Source organism: Mizuhopecten yessoensis, unplaced genomic scaffold, assembly GCF_002113885.1.
Source record: "Mizuhopecten yessoensis strain PY_sf001 unplaced genomic scaffold, ASM211388v2 scaffold10549, whole genome shotgun sequence".
Classification (NCBI taxonomy): Eukaryota; Metazoa; Mollusca; class Bivalvia; order Pectinida; family Pectinidae; genus Mizuhopecten; species Mizuhopecten yessoensis.
In genome coordinates this window covers 886-7,036 of record NW_018408602.1, presented here as the reverse complement: position 1 = coordinate 7,036, position 6,151 = coordinate 886, and the positions used below count along the sequence as shown (strand labels likewise).

Below are 6,151 nucleotides of genomic sequence, written 5' to 3'. Positions count from 1 at the left end.
CCTGCACACAAACACGGGCACATGCGCGTGATGCACGATGTAATCACTAACGCTTCCCATGACCGTCCTCCGGAATTTGCCTTGTCCTCGGGCCCCCATTACAATCATGTCAGCTTTCTCCTCGACTGCGATCTTGACGATTACCTCCCCTGGTTTTCCCGACCCCGTCCGGAACTTTCCCTGGATCTGGTGAAACATGATAGCATTATCGGATCTGAAAAAGCACAGCGGCTGAAACCCTACAAAGAGTAAATAGTGTTCGCCGGTCTACAAGACACAAGCAATTGAATTAATCTTCATTTGTTTTGTTTCAATGTGGTTTTAAACAATTAAGGCAAAAATAAAGGAATATTCTAAATAGTTTAGAATTTTCATCGGCAACGAATAGATTGTGTTACTGGCTTCTTTCGATTATTCGACCTCTTATCTCTCACCTTGCCATCAACCTTTTCTTTGTACTTATCCTCTATGGCCTTGACCTTACATTCGAGTTCGTTTAGTAGCTGTTGTACTACTCCCGGACCTGTTTAAATAAAGCATGCCACGAACACTGAGAGATTTTTTATTTATCAGTTTTGACGGTATCATAGTATTTACCTATATCGTTGTTAGTATCGTGATGCAATATCGAAAACTCCGAAATACCAACGACGTACATAAAATCTCGAACTTCAGACCAGTATGGATTTCACCTATCTCCTTACTTTTAAGCATTACACCGATCATGACGAGTCCTGGAGGAAGAAATAGATCCTTGGTGCAGCGATTTTTTTGGAATTCTGTATTACGGAATTTTACAGGTGCGATCATCTGTGTGAGCCTTTCGTTCATTTCTTAGTCTCCGAGGATTGTCGTAACCACGATAGCCACAGTATTCTCGTCAGTTCATAACATACACACTTTACTCATTAGTTCATTTGAAATTGATCGGTGTTCGTCTGATTTAGGAATTTCAGATAATTAAGAGGTTTCGTAGTGTAGATCAAATTCCAATCTTATGGTCCCTTGAAGCATCGATGATTCCTGGAGGGACGAAACAGCTGTATGTTTGTTGCATTGTAATTCATTTTTGGCATTAAGGATCTATAACCAAATTTAAATGTGCGCAATCACCTATGCTCGTCTGTGGAGGACATGTTAAAATTATTGACAAAAATAACACCAACAGCAGAGGTAGACAACCTCTGTATATTAAACAGAGACGTAATCTAAAGGGTAGGGTATGTGTGATTATAGGACCTTCACACTTATACAATGGTTTAATGACCCCAAAAGACACGACTACGGACAATGGTATCTGTTATCTCGCTTTTTCTAGTTATATCGCGTAAATACACATACCCCCTGTTCAGTCACGTTAAGATATAGATAATATATGTTATAAAGCCGGGTGTTTTAGTGGCTATCCCCATTTAACTGTGTACCCAGAAATAGCAGACATGAAGTTGTTTGGGACCGTAGTTCTGGTGGCTTTGCTGTTGATCATCCCAAACGATGGCAGAAGACTACGGCAGAGAAGAAGTAAGTTAATTCGGTGGATAAAAGAGGGAATCTTTTGTAATTTTTGTGTTATATTTGTTAATATGTGTACATTTATGAGTTTCTCGGGTTTCAAGTTGCCTGAAAATTTGAATCGATCAGATTGCATTGGCGGTGCTCACTAATGTTATGAAATCATAAAGTTGAAAACGATTTAACTGGTTCCGGTTAGTCAGCAAATTAAAACAAACAATTTCTTCGCTATGTTGGCTGTAAGTTTCAAAAGACATTACATATTATTATAATATTGATTAGAATATAATTGGACATTATTGTATCGCTATTCATCCTTTTCCGCCGTGGAGTTGTTCTTGCTGTTGTACAGTTGTATGATGTAATTGACGTGTACATCCTCATATTGTTGGTGTACAGTGTCTTATTGGTTATAATTTGTCTCGAATCGAATTGTTGCTGGTGTTTAATCTCGTATTGATGTTGATGTGTTGCCCAGTCTCGCTGGTTTGTAGTCTTAGTATTTGTGTTGTGTTTCTAGGTACAGCTATAGTTGACGAGGTTGCAGAACTAAAAGCTAAAGTAGAGAAGTTATCTGAACAAGTTCACAAGCTTGAGGAGCAGAGCCATGGGGTTCATATTCATATAGGAAACGACCATCATGATCACCATGACGATCACGACACCGGCCACCATGCGGACCACGATGGCCATGACAATCACGACATCGGACACCATGCTGACCACGATGACCATAACGATCACGACACCGGCCACCATGCTGACCACGATGATCATAACGATCACGACACCGGCCACCATGCTGACCACGATGAGCATGGCGATGACCACTCTACTAATACACATGCTGACCACGATGACCATGTCGATGACAGCCAAAGCACCCATACCAATGACAACGATTCCACCAACATCGCCGATGACAGCGATTCCACAAACACCGGAGATGACAATCATGACAATCACCATCACAACGAACACCATCATAAACATCGCCACAACACACACCATCACAGCGAACACCATGACAACCATTACCCAAATGCCCATAACATCTATGTCAACATGAAGCTTGAAGAGGGACATGGTCATTGCGAAAAGCATTCAGAAGCGGTCCATGAGGAACACGGTAAGACCCATGTAATTGTGGAGCAAGTCTCTAAAGTTGTATTTCCCTAACCCAAATATATTCCATTTTGAGCAGATTTTAACCAAACCAATTACTGACAATTATATAAACAATGAGACTATCCTAATACACACATATATTTGTATTTCTTGAGACGTTAGATTACACTTTGTTTCCTTTGTAAGTTAAAATAGCTTAACCACTTATAACTAATAGTAGTTTTATATTAAACAGAGGTCCACGCACACTGTGAGATGATGCCCAACATGCAGACTCCCGATCTCACTTATAAGATCAGAGGACATATCGAGTTGACTCAGAAGGTAAGAAAAGATTTAGAGTTTCACTTGTAAACAGCTCTAAGATTTGTCTTTATGCCAATCATCTCTAAATACCAGTTATACTGATATACAGGCCACATTCGAACGTAAACTGTCTTTGGATAACATTTTGCCATTGAAACCAATTATATTTCCTTATTGTAGGTCCCTGCAGGTAGCGCGTAAGAATTGTACCTGCTGCCCCCATTGCATGATCATAAGAGGCGACTAAATTTTGGATCTTATATTTTCTAATTTTTTCTAAACAACTTTCTTCTTCCTAATGTCTTCCTTGACAATGCCGAGACATACCAGAGTCTGTGAAAATGGTAGGTTCTACTCCTGCTTAAACTCAGCAATTTAGGAGTGGGACGACTGGTTCGCCCATTGTCAGTATAATGTGACCAGGTGGGGTGTTCTGCTGGGTGTCTTCGGCAGTATTTTTCGGTGAGGTAGCACTATAAAGTCAGCATCAGTTCCGCGCTATCACAAGGAGACAAACACGAACATATCGCAGCCTCCTAAAACGCACACGCATGCATCTTGCACACCGGGGAGGCCGTCCTTAAATGACCATAGCTGTTGATAGGACGTTTAATACTAAACCAAACCAAACCAAATCCTTATTGTAGGGTTGCATAAAAAAAAATGTTTTAAATAATAATTACAAGTATTATTAAAATATTGAAAGAAAATACTAGCTTTAAAAAAGATATCAGTTTAAGCCGTGTAAAGTTATGTTACGCTGTTAAATTGAAACCTTTCCTCGTTTGCTGTACCTCTACATATGTTCGGAATGCTCTAGATTCAATCTTTGGTTCTTAAGTACAAATTATGAGCCCAAAATGGAAAACAAAAATCTTATTTGGGAAGGACATGTTTATTTTGTTTTACTTTCTGGGTCAGTTTTCAATAGGGTTTCATCACTGTATATTTACCGATTGATCATTATACAGCATGCAGACAGTAGAACATACCATTATCACAATACCAATATGACATCAAAAACTGCAACTACCTTACGAGAACAAATTGAAACCAAAACAATTCCACAACAACAACACCAAAGGCCGTATAAACAAACCAAGCCGCAGTAGTACCTATTATAAGACAGAAACATTTAAGGGTACAACATAAACAACAACACCAGTACTTACCACAACGATACCCGTAATACCGTTACTTATCATAACGTTTATCAGGATTGAACGACGTTTTTTTTATTGCATGCCGGTGTGAACGGAAATCGGTTACATTCCGCTCATAGAGGAACTTGCAATGGAAATGTCAATATACTGTTATAAAATAACTTGTAACTTCAGCCCCACGAAGATGAAGTGAGTGTTCACTACAACCTCAGGAATCTGAAGCCAAGCGTAAGTCACGCTATACATGCCCATGAAAGCGGGGACATGGAGCGGTGTTGTGACTCCCTCGGGGACCACTACAACCCTACCAATAAACAACACGGAATTGCTGGCAGCACTGATAGGTAAGCCCTGTTTATTACCGGTGGTTTTTTGCCTGTTCGAATTTTTAAAAAAAATGAGTGCGAGATAAAATGTAAGATTATGTTCAAACCACGATATTTACACCGCAAGAAATATTTCATGATGATTATTACAACCAAGATATTTAACAGCATTGTTTAAATGCTATTTCAAGAGTCTTACTGTCTTGTGTGTCACAATTTCGTTGACAGACATAAATATACTGTTTTCAGTATTTTGCTTAACATCTAGAAAATCAATACTAATATACAAGTCCCCAATGTACTAACTGTTCAAGGTTACGTATTTATCTTATGTTCAGCCATGTAGGAGACGTAGGAAACATAGCTGGTGACGAACAAGGGTTATATGTCAACAACCAGACGATCCATGCTGATTTACATCAACTCATCGGCCGATCATTAGTCGTGAGTAGTGTTAATCAAGCAAGTAGTCACGTGATTGTCGCAAGGTCTAGACCGTTTGACAGCGTCTGAACCTCTTTAGAGTTAGAAGACGCATATTTGACTCCTTGTGTCGGAATCACTGGGGACGAACCTGTAAGCCGATTATTAAAATGGTTAGGTAGAATTTCCAAGTTTAATGTTGTTTTTTTATGCAAAGCATATAAATAGCAGCGAACGAGATATTTGAGGATACTGTCATTGGTGTTTTTTTGTTAATACGCAAGTAGTGTTATGATGTTAAACAACGGAAATTTTACTTTAATGTCAATCAAAGTTGCACGTGACTGCAGGATACGTAACAAATTAAACGATAGTTAAAATACCTACGTATGTTCTTACATCAATTACAGATTCATCAAGACGTCGATACCGGCCATGGTACTCAGGGACCAAGACTAGCGTGCTGTGTCATAGGGCGAAGCCATGACGATCACCAGTCTCACCATGAAGATCACGACCAATATGGTCACCATGACGATCACCAGTCTCACCATCACGGTCACGACCAACATGGTCACCATGACACTGATGGCCATCATGGACAGCACTCCGACCATGCCCATGATGACCAGCAACAAGACAACACAGGCCAACAGGGATAACATGGAGCCAATCATGAACACGTTTCGGCAGACGTTCACTCACATATAATTCGCTTTGTCTTAATACGACACTTATACAAAAATATGCATAGTAAGTAGTATTGAGATAATTTTATACAGTTGAATTTCAATTGTTACTTGTGTATACGATGTAGTATTAAACTGATCACCAACAGCACTGATTGTATTATGAAATACCTTGTCTTGGAGTGTTATTGTCGTTTTCTGAGTTATCTGTTTTGACTTATAGATATTGCTATTGTCTTCCTGTTTTTGATACGGACTTCGAAATCTCGACTCGATGGGTGGTAAGTAGTACAGGTGCCATTCGGATATTGTGCGTTGACACAGGGTAATACTACTTCAAAACAGGCAGAGAAGGATTGCATGTGTGCCTCCATATCTGTACACATTTACATCAACAGAATTCCATTTAAACTGACCGCTTAAATAGCATGACAAGGTGAATTATCCTCCACTATACGGTAGCCTCGATTAGAGTTCAAGTACGGACAGAAAGAGTAGAAACTACTAAAAAAAAAAGTATAAGGACCTAAGTGTTAGAATGCAGATAAGATCCAAGTTTGTCAAGCTTAACCTAAAGATGGCAAAGTAACTCCCAATTCTACAG

General features: G+C 39.4%; 1 pseudogene; it reads left to right on the top strand.

The window, feature by feature from the left end:
- The window catches only part of LOC110461044, a 15,727-nt pseudogene extending 10,028 nt beyond the window's left edge, over window positions 1-5,699 (top strand).
- Window positions 5,700-6,151: the final 452 nt, after the last annotated feature.